This window comes from Theropithecus gelada, unplaced genomic scaffold (genome assembly GCF_003255815.1).
Source record: "Theropithecus gelada isolate Dixy unplaced genomic scaffold, Tgel_1.0 HiC_scaffold_296, whole genome shotgun sequence".
In the NCBI taxonomy this organism is placed as follows: Eukaryota; Metazoa; Chordata; class Mammalia; order Primates; family Cercopithecidae; genus Theropithecus; species Theropithecus gelada.
The window spans coordinates 1-9,929 of NW_020259441.1; the positions used below are offsets into that span (position 1 = coordinate 1).

The 9,929-nt window shown below is 41.7% G+C and overlaps 1 pseudogene; it reads left to right on the top strand.

Moving 5' to 3' along the window:
* Positions 1 to 2,516: 2,516 nt before the first annotated feature.
* On the top strand, positions 2,517 to 3,233 carry LOC112617638 (annotated as a pseudogene).
* Positions 3,234 to 9,929: the final 6,696 nt, after the last annotated feature.

The window sequence follows — 9,929 nt, forward strand, 5'->3', positions numbered from 1 at the left end:
CATAAATGTATACACCTATGTATCCCTCAGAATTAAAAAAAAAAAAATACAGAAAGTGTTTTCTGCAGCAGTTGGATAAAATGTTCTGCAAATGTCAGTTAGGTCTGTTTCATTTACAGTGTAGCTTACCTTCCACTTTTTTTTTTTTTTTTTTTTTGCTGATTTTTTTGTCTGAATTATCTTTCCATGATTTGAGTGGAGAGTCTCTCCCTATTGATGGAGGAACTGAGACTACTGGTATGCTTGCAACAGATCTTCAGAGGGAAGGCACTGAGAGTGAATGGAGGGAAGTCACAGAAGCTTGGCTGATGGAGAAGAAAGTTGGGAACCCTTAATGGGCTCCAGGACTTAATTTTTTAACTACACCTCCAAAGAAATGGGCAATTTTAACTGGGAAGGAGCAACCCACTCTTGCCAGGGGCCTCTGGAACCCCAAAAGGGGGAACCCCTCGACTACCAGGGACACTTGAGGTGATAGAGAGAGCTGCTTAGAGAAGTGGTGAGGCAGCAAGCCAGCTTACTTGGAGCTAAGAGGGTGTGTGGTGCAGGAGCATCTGTAGTGAAGCATGCCCAGGGATGGTGATTCCTCTAGGCTCAACTTACTTCCATAAGATACCTTAGCCCTAGGTTAAGGTTAGACCTGTTAGACCTGATCTGTGCAGGGTGATCTTGCACTTCAGACACAGCTAGTCATACCTGAGTACCCTTTGGTCTGATGGCGTCTTCTGGGTCCCAGCCTGGTAATGTGTGCTTACAGGCCAGTCTCCGGTGCTGTGGAGGCCCACACCATAGCTTCTGCACTGGAAGACTGTGTCTGATCAGCGGAGAGCTCTAACAAGGCAGCCCCTATAGCCATGCACCAGCTCACAGGCTCACTCCCCATACTGCAGCTTTCCCTGGGCCCAGGGCAACACTCCCACATTACTTTGCTACCACATGTCTGCATGGGCAGGTTTTGCTTTACTTGTTCTGCCAGCGCACAGGAGAACAGTTCGCCCCCATTGTCATGCAAGAACAGATATTGCATATGGAGCCTTCGCCAGCACAGAGCCAGCAAGCCCTACCCCCGCCAGTCCTCCATCCTTGTGCTAACATCACACAGAGAATAATGGATCCTCCCACACCCTGAGTGATCACCCCTGCTTGCGGGGCACAGAAAAGGCACCCAGATCTGCACAAGCCAGCACTCTGCCCAAAGCCAGCACCATCTTCAGTGCAACTGTGCATTCTCCAACAGGGGACCCCCACCTCCCCTAGCTGCATTGCCTCTGCCACTGTGGTGAACGCCTGCAGGGAAACATGCACCCCTGCTTCCTGTAGCAGATAACATGATCCTATATTTAGAAAGCCCTATAGTATCAGCCCAAAAGCTTCTTAAGCTGATAAACAACTTCAAGAAAGTCTCAGGATACAAAATCAATGTGCCAAAATCAATAACATTTCTATACACCAAAAACACGCAAGCCAAGAGACAAATCAGTAAATTACTCCCATTCAAAATTTCCACAAAATGAATAAAATACCTAGGAATAAACCTAACTGTAGAGGTGAAATATCTCTACCAGGAGAACTACAAAACACTGCTCAAATGAATCAGAGATGACACAAACAAATGGAAAAATATTCCATGCTCATGGATAGGAAGAAGCAATATTGTTACAATGGCCATATTGTCCAAAACAATTTATAGATTCAACAGTATTTCTATTAAATATTGAGATCCTTCACAGAAGTAGAAAAACACTATTTTTAAATTAATATAAAACCAAAAAAGTGCCTGAATAGCCAATACAATACTAAGCAAAAATAACAAAGCTGGAGGCATCACACTACCCAACTGCAAACTGTACTTCAGAACTACAACAACTAAAACAGCACGGTACTGGTACAAAAATAGACACATACGCCAACAGAACAGAATAGAGAATCCAGAAATAACACTGCATACTTACAGCTATCTGATCTTTGACAAAGCTGACAAAAACAAGCAATGGGGAAAGCATTTACTATTCAATAAATAGCACGGAGATAATTGGCTAGTCATATTCAGAAAATTGAAACTAGACTCTTTCCTTACACCATATACAAAAATTAACTCAAGATGGATTAAAGGCTTAAATATAAAACCCCAAAGTATAAAAACCCTGGAAAACAACCTAGGTGATACCCATTCAGGACATAGGCACAGCCATGTATTTCATGATGAAGATGCCAAAAGCAATTGCAACAAAAGCAAACATTAACAAATGGGATCTAGTTAAACTACAAAGCTGCTACAAAAGTAACTCCCAAAAGAGTAAACAGAAAACCTACAGAATGGGAAAAAATATTTGCAAACTATGCATCTGACAAAGGTCTAATATCCAGCATCTATAAGAAACTTAAACAAATTTACAAGAAAAAAACAACACCATTAAAAAGCGGGCAGAGAGTTCCGGCTTTGGCCTCCGCCACTGCTGCCACCACTACTACAGCCACTGCCACCACCGCTGTCACCGTGGCTTGTTATTCCTAAAATGGAACCACTAGACCTGGATAAGTGTGTGGAGATAGCGCGGCTGTACAAGTACCTGCCAGAGAATGACATGAAGCGGCTATGTGACTATGTTTGTGACCTCCACTTAGACGAGTCAAATGTTCAGCCAGTATCAGCACAACTAACAGTGTGTGAAGTTATATATGGATAGTTTTATGACCTTTGTGAACTATTCAGAACTGAAGGTCAGGTTCCTGACACAAACTGCATATTTACGGGTGATTTTCTAGACAGAGGTTACTGCAGTTTGGAGACTTTCACTTACCTTCTTGCATTACAGGTTAAACGGCCTGATCGTATTACACTTTTGCAATGAAATCATGAGAGTAGACAGATAACACAGGTTTATGGATTTTATGATGAGTGCCAAGCCAAATATGGAAATGCCTAGAGATACTGTACCAAAGTTTTTGACATGCTCACAGTAGCAACTTTAATAGATGAGCAGATTTTTTGTGTCCGTGGTGGTTTATCTCCTGATTTCAAAACGCTGGATCAAATTCGAACCATCGCATGGAATCAGGAAATTCTTCATAAAGGAGCATTTTGTGATCTGGTTTGGTCAGATCCTGAAGATATGGATACTTGGGCTATCAGTCCCCGAAGAGCGATGTTTTTCTATCAATTTTCCCCCATCCCATCCCCACCCTGGACTCATTTGAGAAGACTTGAGAAAAGATCAATACAATTATCTTAATGTACAAAGTCATAAGCTGTAGCAGTTTATAACTAAAATTTCAAAACACAAAAAGGAGAGCAGCCATTTAGACTAATTTATTTTATATCCATTTAAGATATCATCCAACAAAGGACAATGAAGTTTACATCTGGGACAGGTATACATAACTTGAGGCATCTAGAGTCCATCGTGCCCACCAAAAAACAACTTCGCTGCTGAAATTTCTTAAAACTTACCAAACTAAAACAAAAGACTGAATGATACAAAAGGAGGAGTATTTAGGTGTAATCTGTCAATTGGCTTTCTTTTTCTTTATTATTATTATTATTATTATTATTATAATACTTTAAGTCCTAGGGTACATGTGCATAACGTGCAGGTTTGTTACATATGTATACTTGTGCCATGTTGCTGTGCTGCACCCATCAACTCGTCAGCACGCATCAACTCGTCATTTACATCAGGTATAACTCTCAATGCAATCCCTCCCCCCTCCCTCCTCCCCATGATAGGCCCCGGTGTGTGATGTTCTTCTTCCTGAGTCCAAGTGATCTCATTGTTCAGTTCCCACCTATGAGTGAGAACATGCGGTGTTTGGTTTTCTGTTCTTGGGATAGTTTGCTAAGAATGATGGTTTCCAGCTGCATCCATGTCCCTACAAAGGACATGAACTCAGCCTTTTTTATGGCTGCATAGTATTCCATGGTGTATATGTGCCGCATTTTCTTAATCCAGTCTGTCACTGATGGACATTTGGGTTGATTCCAAGTCTTTGCTATTGTGAATAGTGCCACAATAAACATACATGTGCATGTGTCCTTATAGCAGCATGATTTATAATCCTTTGGGTATATACCCAATAATAGGATGGCTGGGTCATATGGTACTTCTAGATCCTTGAGGAATCGCCATACTGTTTTCCATAATGGTTGAACTAGTTTACAATCCCACCAACAGTGTAAAAGTGTTCCTATTTCTCCACATCCTCTCCAGCACCTGTTGTTTCCTGACTTTTGAATGATCGCCATTCTAACTGGTGTGAGATGGTATCTCATTGTGGTTTTGATTTGCATTTCTCTGATGGCCAGTGATGATGAGCATTTTTTCATATGTCTGTTGGCTGTATGAATGTCTTCTTTTGAGAAATGTCTGTTCATATCCTTTGCCCACTTTTTGATGGGGTTGTTTGTTTTTTTTCTTGTAAATTTGTTTGAGTTCTTTGTAGGTTCTGGATATTAGCCCTTTGTCAGATGAGTAGATTGCAAAAATTTTCTCCCATTCTGTAGGTTGCCTGTTCACTCTGATGGTAGTTTCTTTTGCTGTGCAGAAGCTCTTTAGTTTAATGAGATCCCATTTGTCAATTTTGGCTTTTGCTGCCGTTGCTTTTGGTGTTTTAGACATGAAGTCTTTGCCCATGCCTATGTCCTGAATGGTACTACCTAGGTTTTCCTCTAGGATTTTTATGGTATTAGGTCTAACATTTAAGTCTCTAATCCATCTTGAATTAATTTTCGTATAAGGAGTAAGGAAAGGATCCAGTTTCAGCTTTCTGCTGATGGCTAGCCAATTTTCCCAGCACCATTTATTAAATAGGGAATCCTTTCTTCATTTCTTGTTTTTGTCAGGTTTGTCAAAGATCAGATGGCTGTAGATGTGTGGTATTATTTCTGAGGACTCTATTCTGTTCCATTGGTCTATATCTCTGTTTTGGTACCAGTACCATGCTGTTTTGGTTACTGTAGCCTTGTAGTATAGTTTGAAGTCAGGTAGCGTGATGCCTCCAGCTTTGTTCTTTTGACTTAGGATTGTCTTGGAGATGCGGGCTCTTTTTTGGTTCCATATGAACTTTAAAGCAGTTTTTTCCAATTCTGTGAAGAAACTCATTGGTAGCTTGATGGGGATGGCATTGAATCTATAAATTACCTTGGGCAGTATGGCCATTTTCACGATATTGATTCTTCCTATCCATGAGCATGGTATGTTCTTCCATTTGTTTGTGTCCTCTTTGATTTCACTGAGCAGTGGTTTGTAGTTCTCCTTGAAGAGGTCCTTTACATCCCTTGTAAGTTGGATTCCTAGGTATTTTATTCTCTTTGAAGCAATTGTGAATGGAAGTTCATTCATGATTTGGCTCTCTGTTTGTCTGTTATTGGTGTATAAGAATGCTTGTGATTTTTGCACATTAATTTTGTATCCTGAGACTTTGCTGAAGTTGCTTATCAGCTTAAGGAGATTTTGGGCTGAGACAATGGGGTTTTCTAAATATACAATCATGTCATCTGCAAACAGGGACAATTTGACTTCTTCTTTTCCTAACTGAATACCCCTGATTTCTTTCTCTTGCCTGATTGCCCTAGCCAGAACTTCCAACACTATGTTGACTAGCAGTGGTGAGAGAGGGCATCCCTGTCTTGTGCCAGTTTTCAAAGGGAATTTTTCCAGTTTTTGCCCATTCAGTATGATATTGGCTGTGGGTTTGTCATAAATAGCTCTTATTATTTTGAGGTACGTTCCATCAATACCGAATTTATTGAGCGTTTTTAGCATGAAGGGCTGTTGAATTTTGTCAAAAGCCTTTTCTGCATCTATTGAGATAATCATGTGGTTCTTGTCTTTGGTTCTGTTTATATGCTGGATTATGTTTATTGATTTGCGAATGTTGAACCAGCCTTGCATCCCAGGGATGAAGCCCACTTGATCATGGTGGATAAGCTTTTTGATGTGTTGCTGAATCCGGTTTGCCAGTATTTTATTGAGGATTTTTGCATCGATGTTCATCAGGGATATTGGTCTAAAATTCTCTTTTTTTGTTGTATCTCTGCCAGGCTTTGGTATCAGGATGATGTTGGCCTCATAAAATGAGTTAGGGAGGATTCCCTCTTTTTCTATTGATTGGAATAGTTTCAGAAGGAATGGTACCAACTCCTCCTTGTACCTCTGGTAGAATTCAGCTGTGAATCCATCTGGTCCTGGACTTTTTTTGGTTGGTAGGCTATTAATTGTTGCCTCAATTTCAGAGCCTGCTATTGGTCTATTCAGGGATTCAACTTCTTCCTGGTTTAGTCTTGGAAGAGTGTAAGTGTCCAGGAAATTATCCATTTCTTCTAGATTTTCCAGTTTATTTGCGTAGAGGTGTTTATAGTATTCTCTGATGGTAGTTTGTATTTCTGTGGGGTCGGTGGTGATATCCCCTTTTTCATTTTTAATTGCGTCGATTTGATTCTTCTCTCTTTTCTTCTTTATTAGTCTTGCTAGTGGTCTGTCAATTTTGTTGATCTTTTCAAAAAACCAACTCCTGGATTCATTGATTTTTTGGAGGGTTTTTTGTGTCTCTATCTCCTTCAGTTCTGCTCTGATCTTAGTTATTTCTTGCCTTCTGCTAGCTTTCGAATGTGTTTGCTCTTGCTTCTCTAGTTCTTTTAATTGCGATGTTAGAGTGTCAATTTTTGATCTTTCCTGCTTTCTCTTGTGGGCATTTAGTGCTATAAATTTCCCTCTACACACTGCTTTAAATGTGTCCCAGAGATTCTGGTATGTTGTATCTTTGTTCTCATTGGTTTCAAAGAACATCTTTATTTCTGCCTTCATTTCGTTATGTACCCAATATTCATTCAGGAGCAGATTGTTCAGTTTCCATGTAGTTGAGCGGTTTTGATGGAGTTTCTTAGTCCTGAGTTCTAGTTTGATTGCACTGTGGTCTGAGAGACAGTTTGTTATAATTTCTGTTCTTGTACATTTGCTGAGGAGTGCTTTACTTCCAATTATATGGTCAATTTTGGAGTAAGTACGATGTGGTGCTGAGAAGAATGTATATTCTGTTGATTTGGGGTGGAGAGTTCTATAGATGTCTATTAGGTCTGCTTGCTGCAGAGATGAGTTCAATTCCTGGATATCCTTGTTCACTTTCTGTCTTGTTGATCTGTCTAATGTTGACAGTGGAGTGTTGAAGTCTCCCATTATTATTGTATGGGAGTCTAAGTCTCTTCGTAAGTCTCTAAGGACTTGCTTTATGAATCTGGGTGCTCCTGTATTGGGTGCATATATATTTAGGATAGTTAGCTCTTCCTGTTGAATTGATCCCTTTACCATTATGTAATGGCCTTCTTTGTCTCTTTTGATCTTTGATGGTTTAAAGTCTGTTTTATCAGAGACTAGGATTGCAACCCCTGCTTTTTTTTGTTCTCCATTTGCTTGGTAAATCTTCCTCCATCCCTTTATTTTGAGCCTATGTATGTCTCTGCGTGTGAGATGGGTCTCCTGAATACAGCAGACTGATGGGTCTTGACTCTTTATCCAGTTTGCCAGTCTGTGTCTTTTCATTGGAGCATTTACTCCATTTACATTTAAGGTTAAGATTGTTATGTGTGAACTTGATCCTGCCATTATGATATTAACTGGTTATTTTGCTCGTTAGTTGATGCAGTTTCTTCCTAGCCTCGATGGTCTTTACATTTTGGCATGATTTTGCAATGGCTGGTACCGGTTGTTCCTTTCCATGTTTAGTGCTTCCTTCAGGGTCTCTTGTAAGGCAGGCCTAGTGGTGACAAAATCTCTAAGCATTTGCTTATCTGTAAAGGATTTTATTTCTCCTTCACTTATGAAACTTAGTTTGGCTGGATATGAAATTCTGGGTTGAAAATTCTTTTCTTTAAGAATGTTGAATATTGGCCCCCACTCTCTTCTGGCGTGTAGAGTTTCTGCCGAGAGATCTGCTGTGAGTCTGATGGGCTTCCCTTTGTGGGTAACCTGACCTTTCTCTCTGGCTGCCCTTAAGATTTTTTCCTTCATTTCAACTTTGGTGAATCTGGCAATTATGTGTCTTGGAGTTGCTCTTCTCGAGGAGTATCTTTGTGGCGTTCTCTGTATTTCCTGGATTTGAATGTTGGCCTGCCCTACTAGGTTGGGGAAGTTCTCCTGGATGATATCCTGAAGAGTGTTTTCCAACTTGGTTCCATTTTCCCCCTCACTTTCAGGCACCCCAATCAGACGTAGATTTGGTCTTTTTACATAATCCCATACTTCTTGCAGGCTTTTTTCATTTCTTTTTCTTCTTTTTTCTTTTGGTTTCTCTTCTCGCTTCATTTCATTCATTTGATCCTCAATCGCTGATACTCTTTCTTCCAGTTGATCGAGTCGGTTACTGAAGCTTGTGCATTTGTCACGTATTTCTCGTGTCATGGTTTTCATCTCTTTCATTTCGTTTATGACCTTCTCTGCATTAATTACTCTAGCCGTCAATTCTTCCACTTTTTTTTCAAGATTTTTAGTTTCTTTGCACTGGGTACGTAATTCCTCCTTTAGCTCTGAGAAATTTGATGGACTGAAGCCTTCTTCTCTCATCTCATCAAAGTCATTCTCCGTCCAGCTTTGATCCGTTGCTGGCGATGAGCTGCGCTCCTTTGCCGGGGGAGATGCGCTCTTGTTTTTTGAATTTCCAGCTTTTCTGCCCTGCTTTTTCCCCATCTTTGTGGTTTTATCTGCCTCTGGTCTTTGATGATGGTGATGTACTGATGGGGTTTTGGTGTAGGTGTCCTTCCTGTTTGATAGTTTTCCTTCTAACAGTCAGGACCCTCAGCTGTAGGTCTGTTGGAGATTGCTTGAGGTCTACTCCAGACCCTGTTTGCCTGGGTATCAGCAGCAGAGGCTGCAGAAGATAGAATATTTCTGAACAGCGAGTGTACCTGTCTGATTCTTGCTTTGGAAGCTTCCTCTCAGGGGTGTACTCCACCCTGTGAGGTGTGGGGTGTCAGACTGCCCCTAATGGGGGATGTCTCCCAGTTAGGCTACTCAGGGGTCAGGGACCCACTTGAGCAGGCAGTCTGTCCCTTCTCAGAACTCAACCTCCGTGTTGGGAGATCCACTGCTCTCTTCAAAGCTGTCAGACAGAGTCGTTTGCGTCTGCAGAGCTTTCTGCTGCTTTTTTGTTGTTGTTGTTGTTGTTGTGTAGCTGTGCCCTGTCCCCAGATGTGGAGTCTACAGAGACAGGCAGGTTTCCTTGAGCTGCTGTGAGCTCCACCCAGTTGGAGCTTCCCAGCAGCTTTGTTTACCTACTTAAGCCTCTGCAATGGCGGGCGCCCCTCCCCCAGCCTCGCTGCTGCCTTGCCGGTAGATCACAGACTGCTGTGCTAGCAATGAGGGAGGCTCCGGGGGCGTGGGACCCTCCCGGCCAGGTGTGGGATATGATCTCCTCGTGTGCCTGTTTGCTTAAAGCGCAATATTGGGGTGGGAGTTACCCGATTTTCCAGGTGTTGTGTGTCTCAGTTCACCTGGCTAGGAAAAGGGATTCCCTTCCCCCTTGCGCTTCCCAGGTGAGGCGATGCCTGGCCCTGCTTCAGCTCTCACTGGTCGGGCTGCAGCAGCTGACCAGCACCGATCCTCCGGCACTCCCCAGTGAGATGAACCCAGTACCTCAGTTGAAAATGCAGAAATCACCGGTCTTCTGTGTCGCTGGCGCTGGGAGTTGGAGACTGGAGCTGTTCCTATTCGGCCATCTTGCTCCGCCCCCTTTTGATTAGCTTTTAACCACAAGGCTCTGTGCGAAAAACTGCAGATGTAAAGATACAATATCTGCCCTCATAGAGTTTATAGTGCACCCGATGAAATAACTAAGTACCTGAAAATACAAATAAAAATACAAGACAGTATAAAAGTAGAAGAAAGAAAGAATGAAAGAAAGAAAGAAAGAAAGAAAGAAAGAAAGAAAGAAAGAAAGAA